This window comes from Equus quagga, chromosome 10 (genome assembly GCF_021613505.1).
Source record: "Equus quagga isolate Etosha38 chromosome 10, UCLA_HA_Equagga_1.0, whole genome shotgun sequence".
In the NCBI taxonomy this organism is placed as follows: domain Eukaryota; kingdom Metazoa; phylum Chordata; class Mammalia; order Perissodactyla; family Equidae; genus Equus; species Equus quagga.
This window is the reverse complement of record NC_060276.1, coordinates 64,203,519-64,216,984: the sequence shown is the minus strand read 5'-3', so window position 1 is coordinate 64,216,984 and position 13,466 is coordinate 64,203,519. Positions and strand designations below refer to the sequence as shown.

The 13,466-nt window shown below is 37.7% G+C and overlaps 1 protein-coding gene and 1 pseudogene across 1 annotated transcript in view; one reads left to right on the top strand and one right to left on the bottom strand.

The window, feature by feature from the left end:
• Positions 1–13,466, top strand: part of ATP7A (ATPase copper transporting alpha) — a 132,073-nt gene that overhangs the window by 19,854 nt on the left and 98,753 nt on the right. The window lies entirely within an intron of this gene.
• LOC124245601 (high mobility group protein B1-like) lies at positions 11,139–12,021 on the bottom strand (annotated as a pseudogene).

The window sequence follows — 13,466 nt, the reverse complement described above, 5'->3', positions numbered from 1 at the left end:
GTCATTCAGTACTTTATTGCTTTGCTAAGCAGAATACCAGTACCTGATTTAATTATAACCACCACCAATAATATATGAAAGACCTGACATAGGCTCCACCCATTACTGCTGCCTGTCCTTGAGTTGAGGAGAGACAGCGCTTACCCCTACCACTGCCTGTATTGAGCAGAGAAGTCTTTTCCAGAGCTGAGAATGTGAATAGGAGGTATGTGTCCCTTGGCATTCTTTTTTTCTTTTTTGTAATTATAAAGATTTTATATTTCCTTTTTCTCCCCAAAGCCCCCCGGTACATAGTTGTGTATTTTTAGTTGTGGGTCCTTCTAGTTGTGCTATATGGGACGCTGCCCCCGCGTGGCCTGATGAGCGGTGCCATGTCTGCGCCCAGGATCCGAACAAGTGAAACCCCTGGCCGCTGAAGCGGAGTGCGCGGACTTAACCACTCGGCCAGGGGACCGGCCCCCCTTGGCATTCTTGATTTCCTAATTGGAATTCACTATGCATTTCCCCATAAGAAGTGGTGTTAAAGTATTATTAATATATAGTCTGGCTGCATTTTTGTCTAAATAAACTTCTGAAGACCAGTCTGTGAACCTAGCCATCATGTATAATGTTCTTTCTATGAGAAAACATGCTTAATCTTCAAAATTGACTGAGAAACAACTGTTCAAGGAACCCATTTTTAAATTGGAGGTATTCACTCAATAAGTATTTACTGAGGACCTATTGTATGTATGCAGAGAAATATGCTAGGCACTCAGTGAATATTTCTTTTTTTGATAATGCGGTCTTAAGGCCACCTTTAGTCACCACTTATTTTGGTCAGGGCAGGACAACTAGTTGCAGTTATAACTTGGGGAGCAGACAATTGCTGGAGTGTGTTTGTTTATGCTAGGCAGGGAACCGGGGGGGATTCTGTACCACTTTGGGGGCAAGGATGGAAGGAATAGCTCCCAGAAGAGGCAGAAGAAAAGAACCACCTAGGAAACAGTAAGGAAGTGGGAGAATTGGAAAGTTTAATGTATTTATTTCCGATTGGGGGAGGAGAGGGTACTGTTTGTATATCTTCTCAGGACGAGTGAGGATGGACGTTCAGGTTGAATTGTGTCTGTCACCAAAGTGCCATGTGTACAAATATTAATATTTGCATAGACCTATACAAAACTGATCGCCAGTGTTCTTTTTATGCTGGAGAACACTGCCACACTGCTGCTATAGTGCGTCCAAAGAATTTCTTGAACCCACCACCTATTCCAACTTTAATAGCTGTTATCTTAATTCAGTCTCTCATCTTTTGCCTGAACTGTTCTTTCCAGATGACACAAAGACGGGGAAAGAGCATATTTTTTGGAGTCTAAGAGGTGTGAGTTAGAATCAGACTCTACCATTCATTAGCTTCTTGGCATTGGGTGAAGAACCTCTCTGAACTTGAATTTCATCTTCGCTAAAGGGACAGTTTCATATGGTTGTTAGGATTAAAGTGGGGTTTTTTTCTTTTTTTTTTTGAGGAAGATTAGCTCTGAGCTAACTGCTGCCAATCCTCCTCTTTTTGCTGAGGAAGACTGGCCCTGAGCTAACATCCATGCCCATCTTCCTCTACTTTATATGTGGGACGCCTGCCACAGCATGGCTTGCCAAGTGGTGCCATGTCCACACCCGGGATCCGAACCGGCGAGTCCCGGGCCACCGAGAAGCGAACTTAACTGCTGCGCCCCCCGGCCGGCCCCTAAAGTGTTTTAAAATGCTTGACATATGATAGGAACTCAATAACTCAATTCTTTTTCCCTTTTATTCCACTTCCCTTCACCCCATATTTCCACCCGCTACTAGCATCATCTTCTGTTTTTTAAATCTTCATTTGAAAAAAAAATCATTATAAAAGTAATATATATGGGGTTAAACATGGCCACCTGACCACACATGTTTAGCTCTTGTCCTTCTCGCACTCCATTAATATGACAGTAAAGAAATTTTAAAAGGCTTAAACCTGGAAGGACAAGGAGAACAGGAGATAGACATCAGCAGAGGAGTGGTATGAACACGTCATTGGAAGATAGGAAGCAGAGGCAGAGGGGGAAGCTGCCTGCAGAAGAGGGTATCAATGAGAAGTGAATTCTTTTATTACCTATGAGAGGCTCAGAACTTGAAGGTAAGTGGTTTATCCTGAAAGGCAAGGAGGAGACCCAGGGCTGAAAATAAGGGAAATGTTCTAACAACTGACAGAATGGGATTGGATCCCTCGTGTCTCTTTCCTTTCCTGCAGCAGTAAGGGGATCCTCCCATCTGGCCCCCATACCACCCTGGGGGTGGGAGACCAAGAGGAGAGTCTTTGGCCTACGTGAACCTGAAAGGCTCTGAGCTCCCGGATGATGGGCAGAGTGGACCCTCATTCATCATCCGTGGATCCAAAGTGAAGCTTTGGCTCCGTTGCCTTGGTTTCATTACTGCCTGAAGTGTTCTGGACAAACAGTGTGTGTGAGCTTTTCAACATAGACTTCCCTGACATTATTGTTGCTCAGTGGCAGTTTTTCTTTTTGTTATGGTAAAATTATATAACAAAACTTGCCCTTTTATCTATTTGTAACCGTCACCACCATCTATCTCCAGAACTTTTTTCATCTTCCCAAACTGAAACTCTGTATCCATTAAACAATGTTGGTGGCAGTTTTTGGTTATTTGTTCTCAGCTTTGTGATGGAGGCTGCTAGTTAGGAGAAATGTTACTCTATACAAAGAAATGTGGTTAGAAATCTTATCATCCCCAAAGTACAATCCATAAATGAAAAAATGGATACATTGGACTTTATTAAAATTGAAAGCTTTTGTTCTGTGAAAGAAAATGAAAAGACAAGTCATAGACTGGGAGAAAATATTTGCAAATCACATTTCTGACAAAAAATTGTATCCAGAATAAAATTTTAAAACCCTCAAAATTAAAAACAAGGAGAAAATAAACAATCCGATAACAAAATGGGCAAAAGATCTGAATAGACACTTCACCTAGAAGATATACAAATAGCAAATAAAGGAAATGCAAATTAGTCAGATGCAAATTAAAACCACAATGATGTTTCTGACAAATTACCAATCTCATTCAGGATGTCGATCATAAGGGAGGTTGTGCGTTGTGGGGGACAAGGGGTATATGGGAAATCTCTGTACTTTCCATTTAATTTTGCTGTTAACCTAAAAATGCTCTAAAAAAAACCTAAAAGAAAAATCACAATGAGTTACCACTATACACCTATTCGAGTGTCAAAACACAGCAAAACAAAACTGTAAAACTGGCAGTACCAAGTGTTAGCAAGGCAGAACAATTGGAACTTTCATACACTGCTGGTGGGAATGAAAAATGATGTAGCCACTTTGGAAGACAGCTTGCCAGTTTCTCATGAAATTAAACATGTATCTACCCTATGACTCAGCAATCCTACTTCTAGGTATCTATCCAAGAGAAATTAAAACTTATGTTCACACAAAAACCTGCACGTGAATATTTTTAGCAGCATTATTCAGCATTAATCACCAAAAACTGGAAACAACCCAGCTATTTCAACTGATGAATAGATAAACAGGTTGTCATATATCCATACTGTGGAATACTACTCCCTGATGTAAAGGGAACTACCTGTTGATTCATGCAATAACATAGGTGAATCCTAAAATGCATTTTGCTAAGTGAAAGAAGCCAGACTCGAAAGGCTACATAATGTATGATTCCATTTATATGACAATCTGAGAAAGCAAAACTGTAGGGAGGAGAACAGAACAGAACAGAGGGTGCCAGGGTTTGGGGGTGTAGGGAAGTGTTGGTTATGAAGGGGGAGCATGAGGGAATTTTGGAAGTGGTGAGATGGTTCTCTCTCCCTCTCCTTCCTTCAGTTCTCGCTCGCTCGCTCTCACGTGCGAGTACATACCTCTCTTGCCAAGTTTCATCAGATGAGTAGGCATGCGGTTAGTGTTAATATTTGTTCTGGTCTGTCACGTCTCACAGGTAGAAATAGAGGGAACTAATTATCCCCCCAAAGTCTATATTATCAACTTGGTAGCATATAAAGTGCAATTCAATTAGCAAATGTAAATGCAACTTTATTAACTAATGTCATATGGAAAGCATAGAAATGCCTTTTTTAGTTAAAAAATAGGGAATTATATATTAAAAAACAAAAAGAAACAAAAAATCCTTTTTACTTCACTGGAACTTGCTGGTCATATCAGATAAACTTTTACCATTGCTTGAACATTCAGTAGACCATGTGTGTAAGTTAATGATAAATTTTGTGAGCATGATACCTACTTGAGCTCCTTAGACTCTGTTACAGAAAGCGTTTATCTTGCAGTCCAGGCAGCCCAGGATGATAGGTGCTAACACAAGGTAAATTCTTTGCTTTTACAAGTATCCTGAAATTTTAAATGTTATAGAGAACAAGATTTTGACATAAATTTTCAAAAGGCTCATTCATAGTACCGCTTTTTCTGATAAATTTAAATCTTCTCATAAACATCAGGTATCATATTAGCTTTGTGAAACAACCTGCTAGAAATAGACGTATCCCAGGATTCTTACAGGATTGAGTTAACCAAAGTGGGATTTGAACTCATTTGAGGAATATACATGGGCAGCAAGCTGAATTGTCTAATTCCTAGCATTGTCTAAAGCCTGACATTTAGGTTTTTTTCAGTTCTGTGCTATAATAAACAGTGCCTCAGTGAATATCCTTGTATATGTATCTTTTTTTTAAAGATTCGTGCCTGAACTAACAACTGTTGCCAATCTTCTTCTTTTTTTCTTCTTCTTCTCCCCAAAGCCCCCCAGTACATAGCTGTATATTCTAGTTGTGAGTGCCTCTGGTTGTGCTATGTGGGACGCCGCCTCAGCGTGGCCTGATGAGCGGTGCCATGTCCGCGCCCAGGATCCAAACCAGGGAAACCCCGGACCGCCGAAGTGAGCTCCTGAACTTAACCACTTGGCCACGGGGCCGGCCCATGTATATGTATCTTTATGAGCATATCTTTTACATAGAATTCCCAGAAGTGGAATTGCTAGGTCAGAGGGCGTGTACATTTTAAATTTTGGTAAATACTGCCAAAGTGCCCTCCAGAAAAGTTGTACAAATTTATACTCTCACTGACAGCATATAAAATTGGTCAGTAGTTTTTAAGGCTTTTGATACATACTGCCAAATTGTCGTCCAGAAAGATATCATTTCATGCTTCCACTAGCAGTGTAAGAGAGTGTCTATCTAAGCACACTTACACCAGATAGTATTAAAATTGTTTTTAAGCTTTGTCAGTTTATGTGAAAAGTGATCATTTATTTTGTATCTCCGATGACTAGCGAGACTTTTTGACCGTTTGTATTTCTTTCTTTGTGAGTTGCCTGTTTATTTCCATTGTGCATTTTTCTTTTGGGTGTTCACCTTTTTGTTATAGATATGTAAGATCTTTGTATATTAAAGATATTCATCATTTTCCTGTCATACATATTGCTCATCCTTTTTTACAGTTTATCTGTTATCTGTTTGTATTTTTTTCCCTATGCAGAAGCTTTTAACTTTTATGTATTGTGCCTTTGGTGTCATGCTTAGAAAGGCTTTCCCTACCCCAACGTTATACTAATTTTTGCTTACATTTGCTTCCAGTACCTTTTGTATTTTATATTTAAATCCTTAATTTATCTAAATTTATTTTAGTTTAAGTATATAACATAGGGAACTTTTTTCCCCAAATGATGAATCAGTCGTCCCAAAGCCATTTGTTAAGTGAGCCACTGTTTCCTCATCTACTTGAAATACTGTCACTATTTTAAATATAGTGATATATAGAGTTATATAGAGAGAGACACCCTCCTTATCACTCTTTCAAATTTGTGTATTCTCAATGTTTATTCTTTCATATGAACCTTAGGATCATTGTGTCAGGTTCTCCTTGCCTCAAAAATCCCACTAACTCTCTTAAATTTATAGACTAATTTGGGTAGAATTAAACTCTTTTCTCAGTATCTTCCTGCATATTTCTTGTTCAGTTTATTACTGAGTATTTGTAATAAATTTTTTTTTAAAGATTTTACTTTTTCCTTTTTATCCCCAAAGCCCCCCGGTACATAGTTGTATATTCTTTGTTGTGGGTCCCTCTAGTTGTGGTATGCGGGACGCTGCCTCAGTGTGGTCCCATGAGCAGTGCCATGTTCGCGCCCAGGATTCGAACTGACGAAACACTGGGCCACCTGCAGCAGAGCACGCGAACTTAACCACTCAGCCACGGGGCCAGCCCCTGTAATAAATTTTTTAGGGAGATGTGGAAGTACTATACAAATGGGATCTTTTACTTTATATTTTCTAGGTGGTTATTGTCTGTGTATAAGCAATTGATTTTGATATATTTAACTGCCAACCTTAATAAACTCTGTAATACTTCTCCATATTAACTCAACCATAATAAAACTGTAATTAGAGTGGATATTTCAGGAAAACAAGCATATCATCTAATATATCAATTTTCTATGAAAGCTATAAATTAATATAAACTTATATCTGCTTATTTTACTTGGCTGTCTTCCTTAGATCCATATAACAACCCTATGATGTAGGTAAAGTAGCTATTCATTCCCATATTATTTAGGACTATGTTTGTCAAAGCATAGTCTCTCTTTTTCCTGTACTAGAATCCTCAGAGTTGTTTGTTAAAAATGGAGATTGCTGGACATCACTTGTCTCCTAATTAATTTTTTTTTTTTCCTGAGAAAGATTGGCCCTGAGCTAACATCCATGCCAATCTTCCTCTGTTTTTATCTGTGGGTCGCTGCCATAGCATGGCTGCCGACAAGTGGTGTAGATCTACGCCCAGGAACCGAACCTGGGCTGCCGAAGCAGAGTGTACCGAGCTTAACCACTAGGCCCCAGGGCTGGCCCAAATTAAGATCTTTTGGCCTGGGGATCTGGAGTTTTAAAATTCTCTTCTAGATAATTCTCAAGTACATTGAAGTTTAGGAACCATTGGAGTGAAAACTGAGGCTCTGAGAGCAATTAAGTGACTTTCCCAAACTCATATAGGTAATTTATTCTTCACCCCAGATCTAGTGCTCATCACATGTCTGTGTGTTTCTGTCTCTCTCGTATGATTCCTAAAATAATAATGAAGTTTTCATTTGTATCCTCAGAATATAATTCAGGAATAAATTCTTTTCACTTTTTTCCAGTTGGCTTAAAAGTTCTGTTGAGTGCATATGAGAACTAACATCACATACTGTATAATCTAAATTTAAAGTATCTTTATATTAAATACCTTAAAGGTTATGAGAATATGAGGACAAATTACTGTATTTGTTCACTTATTAGAGTGTATTGCACTAAGAGAATTTGTTTCTCTGACAACAACATTAACCTATAAATCTCAGGATGGAAGTGATATGACAGGGTAGAGGTCCGGGTCTTTCAGCCTTTTGAGGAGAAAGAATGGTCAGAAAAGTGATTTATCAATTTTAACATCTTTAGGCAGGTTGCTGTAATGTCTTAATTATCCAGGCAGTATGACCTCTAAAGTTATTTTGCCCAAGGCAGATTTATTGGTGTTATTTGTTATTGTTGTTGAGTCTAAAAAAGAGATTCTCTCAACTCCAAACCACCATATTATCTTCTAATGTCAAAATCTTCATTTATCATGCAACCCACTGTAATTATTCATTCATAGGGTTTTAATGTAATTTCTGTGTGTCTCCTTCCTAATTTGATAGACTTTCTATACTACTAGTTTTGGAGAAGACAATTCACTTTGGTTATGGAAATTTTACAAATTCCTTTTCCCCAGATCCATCCCTAAAGTCAGATTATTAGCACGTGCTGTATGTTTGCTTTGTTATCCCACACATTCTCAACCAGGCCGTTTGGGAACTGGTTTGTTCCCTTTCTCTGAGAGTATGTATAATTTCCTGATCACAATTGGATTTTGCTAGGCTTTTAAAACGACTTGTAGTGAGATTTGTTGTTGTTGCTGCTTATTTTAAACTCTCCTTTTGTGATTGAAGAAAACTGTATCTGTTTTTCTTTTTGCTTCTCTTTCCAGTCTAAGATTAAAGAATCATCTTCTGCTCATTATTTTCATGCCCAGCACTATAAGAATTCTTTTTTTCATAAATTCTCCATCAGCTCTCTCTTACTCCTCTTTTCCTCACTTCCTTTATTTTTTGCAATCTCCTTTTTGTTTGTCACTCTTAACCTTTGCTTGTCTTTAAAAATAGAAATTGTATATGACCTGCTTCCTCTTGTGTCTGGAGAAAAGCTATCTGAAATTGTCTAAAGCTCTAGAAAAGAATAGATGCATCATGGGGCTGGCCCCGTGGCTGAGCGGTTAAGTTCGCACGCTCCGTGTAGGTGGCCCAGTGTTTCGTTGGTTCGAATCCTGGGCGCGGACATGGCACTGCTCATCACACCACGCTGAGACAGCGTCCCACATGCCACAACTAGAAGGACCCACAACGAAGAATATACAACTATGTACTGGGGGGCTTTGGGGAGAAAAAGGAAAAAAATAAACTCTTAAAAAAAAAAAGAATAGATGCCTCCAATTCAAGCAAAGAGAATATGTTTGGCCAATTTCAGCTTTTTCTTTATTATTTTTTTCTGAATGCTAAAGTAATACATGCTTATTTTAATGAAATTATAATAATACAAAAATATATAAAGTACAAAGAGAAAGTCACCCTCTCAAAGGATAATCACTTTTAATGATTTGTATCTTTCTAGACCTTTTTCTGTTCATGGATATGCTTCTATGTCAGTATATACAGATTTAGCTCATTGTCTTTAGCTCAGACCACTGTATAGTCTTTCATGGTAGGCATGCATCATACTTTATTTCCTTATTGATGGACATTTAGAGAGTCTCCAAGTTTTAACTGTTTTAAGTATGTTTACCCTATAGCCTTGTACATCTCTGTAAGTGTTTTTGTAGGTTTGATTCTTTTAAGTAAAATTGCAGGTCAAGGGTTATATACATGTCATATCTTGATAGGTATCGCAAAATTGCCCACCAAAAAAAAGCCATAATGATTTACAGTTCTTTGACAGTATTTCTCTGCACCCTTGACCATATTGAATATATACATTGGTCTTTTAAATTTCTGCCAACATGATAAGCAAAAAACATGATGTCTGGGCTTTAGTTTATATCTAATTTGTATTTCCCAAATTTGCATTTTATCAAGTTTAGTTAAACATCTTTTCATTTAACAACTAAATTATATGTTAAATAAAATGGTTTGTAAGCATACAGTACAAGCCTTCAGCAAGAAAAAGATGTACACGTTAGAAGAAAGAATGTAATCTTTTTTCCCTCTTTTCTTGCATATGCTTAGAATAAAGTAACAGTGTATGAATTGATCATCTTTTCAGGTACGTATAAAGAACTCCCAACTGGTCAACTTCAGCATGTGTTGGGCTGATAAGCCAAGTGTCTCTTTCCTAGGCTGCTCTCTCACCTGTTATCTGCCTGAACAGGCTGCTCTTCAAGTCCACCACTGAGAGTGACTTAGGTTTGTGGATAATTGTCATTCCTGATAATGGGATAATTATTTTTGACTTAATGAATCTTTTCCAACCTGTATTTTAGATGGCTTGATTTAGCTCACTACTATTTAACATCAACCTGCCATGAGAACTCTTTATTTATTTTGTGTTTATAGGCCAGACTCCCTGTAGGCATATGCACTAAATTGACCAGAATTACACAATAAAATCGCAGAGCTAAATGGTAGCAGAAGTGTAATTTGCCAAATTATCTTAGTAGGTCAACAGCAAAATGATACTTTGTGAGTCACTAGGATATGTTATCTTCAATGAAATTTCAAAACCTGGGCAGATTCTTCTCTCTCCAGTGATTGTAGTACAACATTACCTTCAAATGAGAGATTTTATTTACTGACCTTTATTAACCTATATTAAGATTCTATATTTTTATATCTCTGTGGCCACAAATTATATTTTTTCAAAAGTTCAGGTATAGATTTTTACTATCCATCAAAAAGTGTGATTTAAAATAAATTTACAGGTATAGTAAGATGAACTGGATTTACAGTCTTTTTTCCCTTTCAGTTTTATTGAGATATAATTGACATACAGCACTGTGTAAGGTGTCCACCATAGTGATTTGACTTAGATATATTGGAAAATGATTACCACCATAAGTTTAGTAAACATCCATTACCTCAAATAGATAGGAAAAAATGTTATTTTCCTTGTGATAGTAACTTTTAGGATTTACTCTCTTAGCAACTTTCAGATATATGATACAAGTTATCTTGTTGTACATTACATCCCCAGTATTTATTTATCTTATAACTGGACTTTGGTACCTTTTGACTACCTTCATCCAATTACCCCACCCCCCATCTCTGGTAACCACTACTCTGATCTCTTTTTCTATGAGTTTGGTTTTTTTTTTTTAAGATTCCACATATAGTGTTTGTCTTTGTCTGACTTATTTTGCTTAGCATAATGCCCTCAAGGTCTATCCATGTTGTCACAAATGGCAGGATTTCCTTCCTTTTTATGGCCGAATAGTATTCCTATGTGTGTGTGTGTGTGTGTGTGTGTGTGTGTATGTATGTATATATATGATGTTTGTGTGTGTATATATATGTATATATACCAGCTTTTCTTTATTGATCCATCTGTTGATGGACACTTAGGTTGTTTCCATGCCTTGGCTGTTATAAATAATGCTGCAGTGAACATGGGAGTGTAGCTATCAGCAAGACATAGTGATTTCATTTCCTTTGGATATATACCCAGCAGTGGAATTGCTAGATCATATGGTAGTTCTATTTTTAAGTTTTTGAGGAACTTCCATACTGTTTTCCATAGTGGCTGTACCAGTTTACAATCCTACCAACAGTGCACACGGGTTCCCTTTTCTCTACATCCTCGCCAGCATTTATTATCTCTTTGTCTTTTTTTAAATTAAAAAATTGTATTTACTTAGAAGCATTCTGAGTATCAACAAAACAGCTGCAAGTTTTATTTTTTGAAATTACAGAGTGGTATTCAGTTAACAGAACAAGTTATTTCATATAAGCTGCATCAGAGACTACTGAAGATGAAAAAACTACCATCCCCATATATAACAAATTTGTGCTGTGCACGACAAGAACCTGCTTTAAATTTCCATGCCAATTTACAACCCCCATACTGTACCAGGCAAGGTTAGTGGCTATTGAAAATACCACCAGGACAGGGCTATCTAAAGACACATTCGGTAGTATGTTAACTATACAAAAAAAGACACTGTACAGTTTAAAAACAAATCCTACACAGCCTTACATTGCAATTTTTTTCTTTAAAAGGAATGAGTTTTGTACAGGGGGGTTAAATGCCTTATAGACAAGAAAAAAAAACTGTGCTAGAACCATCTTATTCATCATCATCATCTTCTTCATCTTCCTCCCCCTCCTCTTCATCTTCCTCATTTTGCTTGTCTTCCTTCTTTATCTTGCTTTTTTCAGCCTTGGCGACTCCCTTTTTTGCTGCATCAGGCTTTCCTTTAGCTCAGTAAGCAGCAATATCCTTTTTGTATTTTTCCTTCAGCTTAGCAGCCTTCTTTTCATAAGGCTGCTTGTCATCTGCAGCAGTGTTATTCCACATCTCACCCAGTTTCTTTGCAACATCACCAATGGATAGGCCAGGATGCTCTCCTTTGATTTTTGGGTGATACTCAGAACAAAACAAGAAAAAGGCCTAAGGAGGCCTCTTAGGTGCATTGGGATCCTTGACTTCTTTTTTGTTTTCCCTTTAGGAGGGATATAAATTTTCATTTCTCTTCTGTAACAGGCCTTGTCCGCCTTTGCTGTGTCTTCAAATTTTCCTTTCTCTTCCACCTCTCTGAGCACTTGTTAGAAAGCTCTGAGAAGTTGACTGAAGCATCTGGGTGCTGCTTCTTCTGCTCCTCCTGGCAAGTTTGCACAAAGAATGCATATGATGACATTTTGCCTCTCGGCTTCTTCGGATCTCCTTTGCCCATGTTTAATTATTTTTCCTCATCAGGGCACAGAGTCGCCCAGTGCCCATCTGGCTCTCACCTGTCGCAGCGCTGTCTCTATGGAGCTCAATGTACTGCAGTGGCTGTCTATTATCTCTTGTCTTTTTGGTGATGAATTATAGTCTTAACCTCAAGCTCTGTTGATGGGTACTTCTAACCCCTAAGGTCATCCTGTATGTTCATATGTGTTAAAACTTTTTTTCCATTAGATTTTGCATTTCAATCATAGACATATTTATCAAAAAAGATGAGGTAATCAAACTTACACTTGCATGTATTGATAAAAAATTACTTCTGATTTGTAAATCCCTTGAAGACATTGGCTATTTCTTCCCACATCCTCTAGTTTAATACTTGTATAAATACAAATTAAGTAAATGCTGAGTGAATCAGCTTTATTATAAGAGCATAAATATTAACTATTGAAATTTGTTAGCATGTGTCAAAAGCCTTCAAAATGCTTGTTTTTCGTTTGGAATACCCACCCACCCACACAGAAAAATGGTCAAAGAAGCAGTACACAAGGGAAGTGAGTAAAGAAACGTGTGAAAAGATCATCAACCTCATTAATAATATAAGAAACACATAAAGAGTGAAATATTTTTCCCTGCCATATTGCTAAACATTAAAAAGAATACTTGGGTTTACAGGTATCTGTTTGAGTCCTTGCTTTCAATTCCTTTGGGTATATACCTAGAAGTAGAATTGCTGGATCATATGGTAATTCTATGTTTAACTTTTTGAGGAACTGCTGAACTTTTCGACAGCGAGTGCACCGTTTTACATTCCCACCAAGAAAGCATAAGGTTTCCAGTTTCTCCGCATCCTCACCAATGCTTGTTGTTTTTCATTTTTCTCATTATAGTCATTCTCATGGTATGATGTGGTATCTCCTTGTGGTTTTGATTTACATTTCCATAATGGCTAGTAGTGTTGCACATCTTTTCATATATTTATTGGCCCTTTGTGTATCTTCTTTGGAGAAGTGTCTATTTGAGTCCTTTGTCCATTTTTCAACTGGATTTCTTGTTGAGTTGTACAATTTGTTTATATATTCTGGATATCAATCTCTTGTCAGATAAATGCTTTGCAAATATTTTCTCCCATTCTGTGGGTTGTCTTTGCACTCTCTTGATAGTGTCCTCTGATGCATAAAAGTTCTTCATTTTGATGAAGTCCGATTTATCTATTTTTTCTTTTTTTAAAGATTTTATTATATTTTTCCTTTTACTCCCCAAAGTCCCCCCTGGTACATAGTTGTATATTCTTCATTGTGAGTCCTTCTAGTTGTGGCATGTGGGACGCTGCCTCAGTGTGGTTTGATGAGCAGTGCCATGTCTGCGCCCAGGATTCGAACCAACGAAACACTGGGCCGCCTGCAGCGGAGCGCGTGACCTTAACCACTCGGCCACGGGGCCAGCCCCTATTTTTTCTTTTATT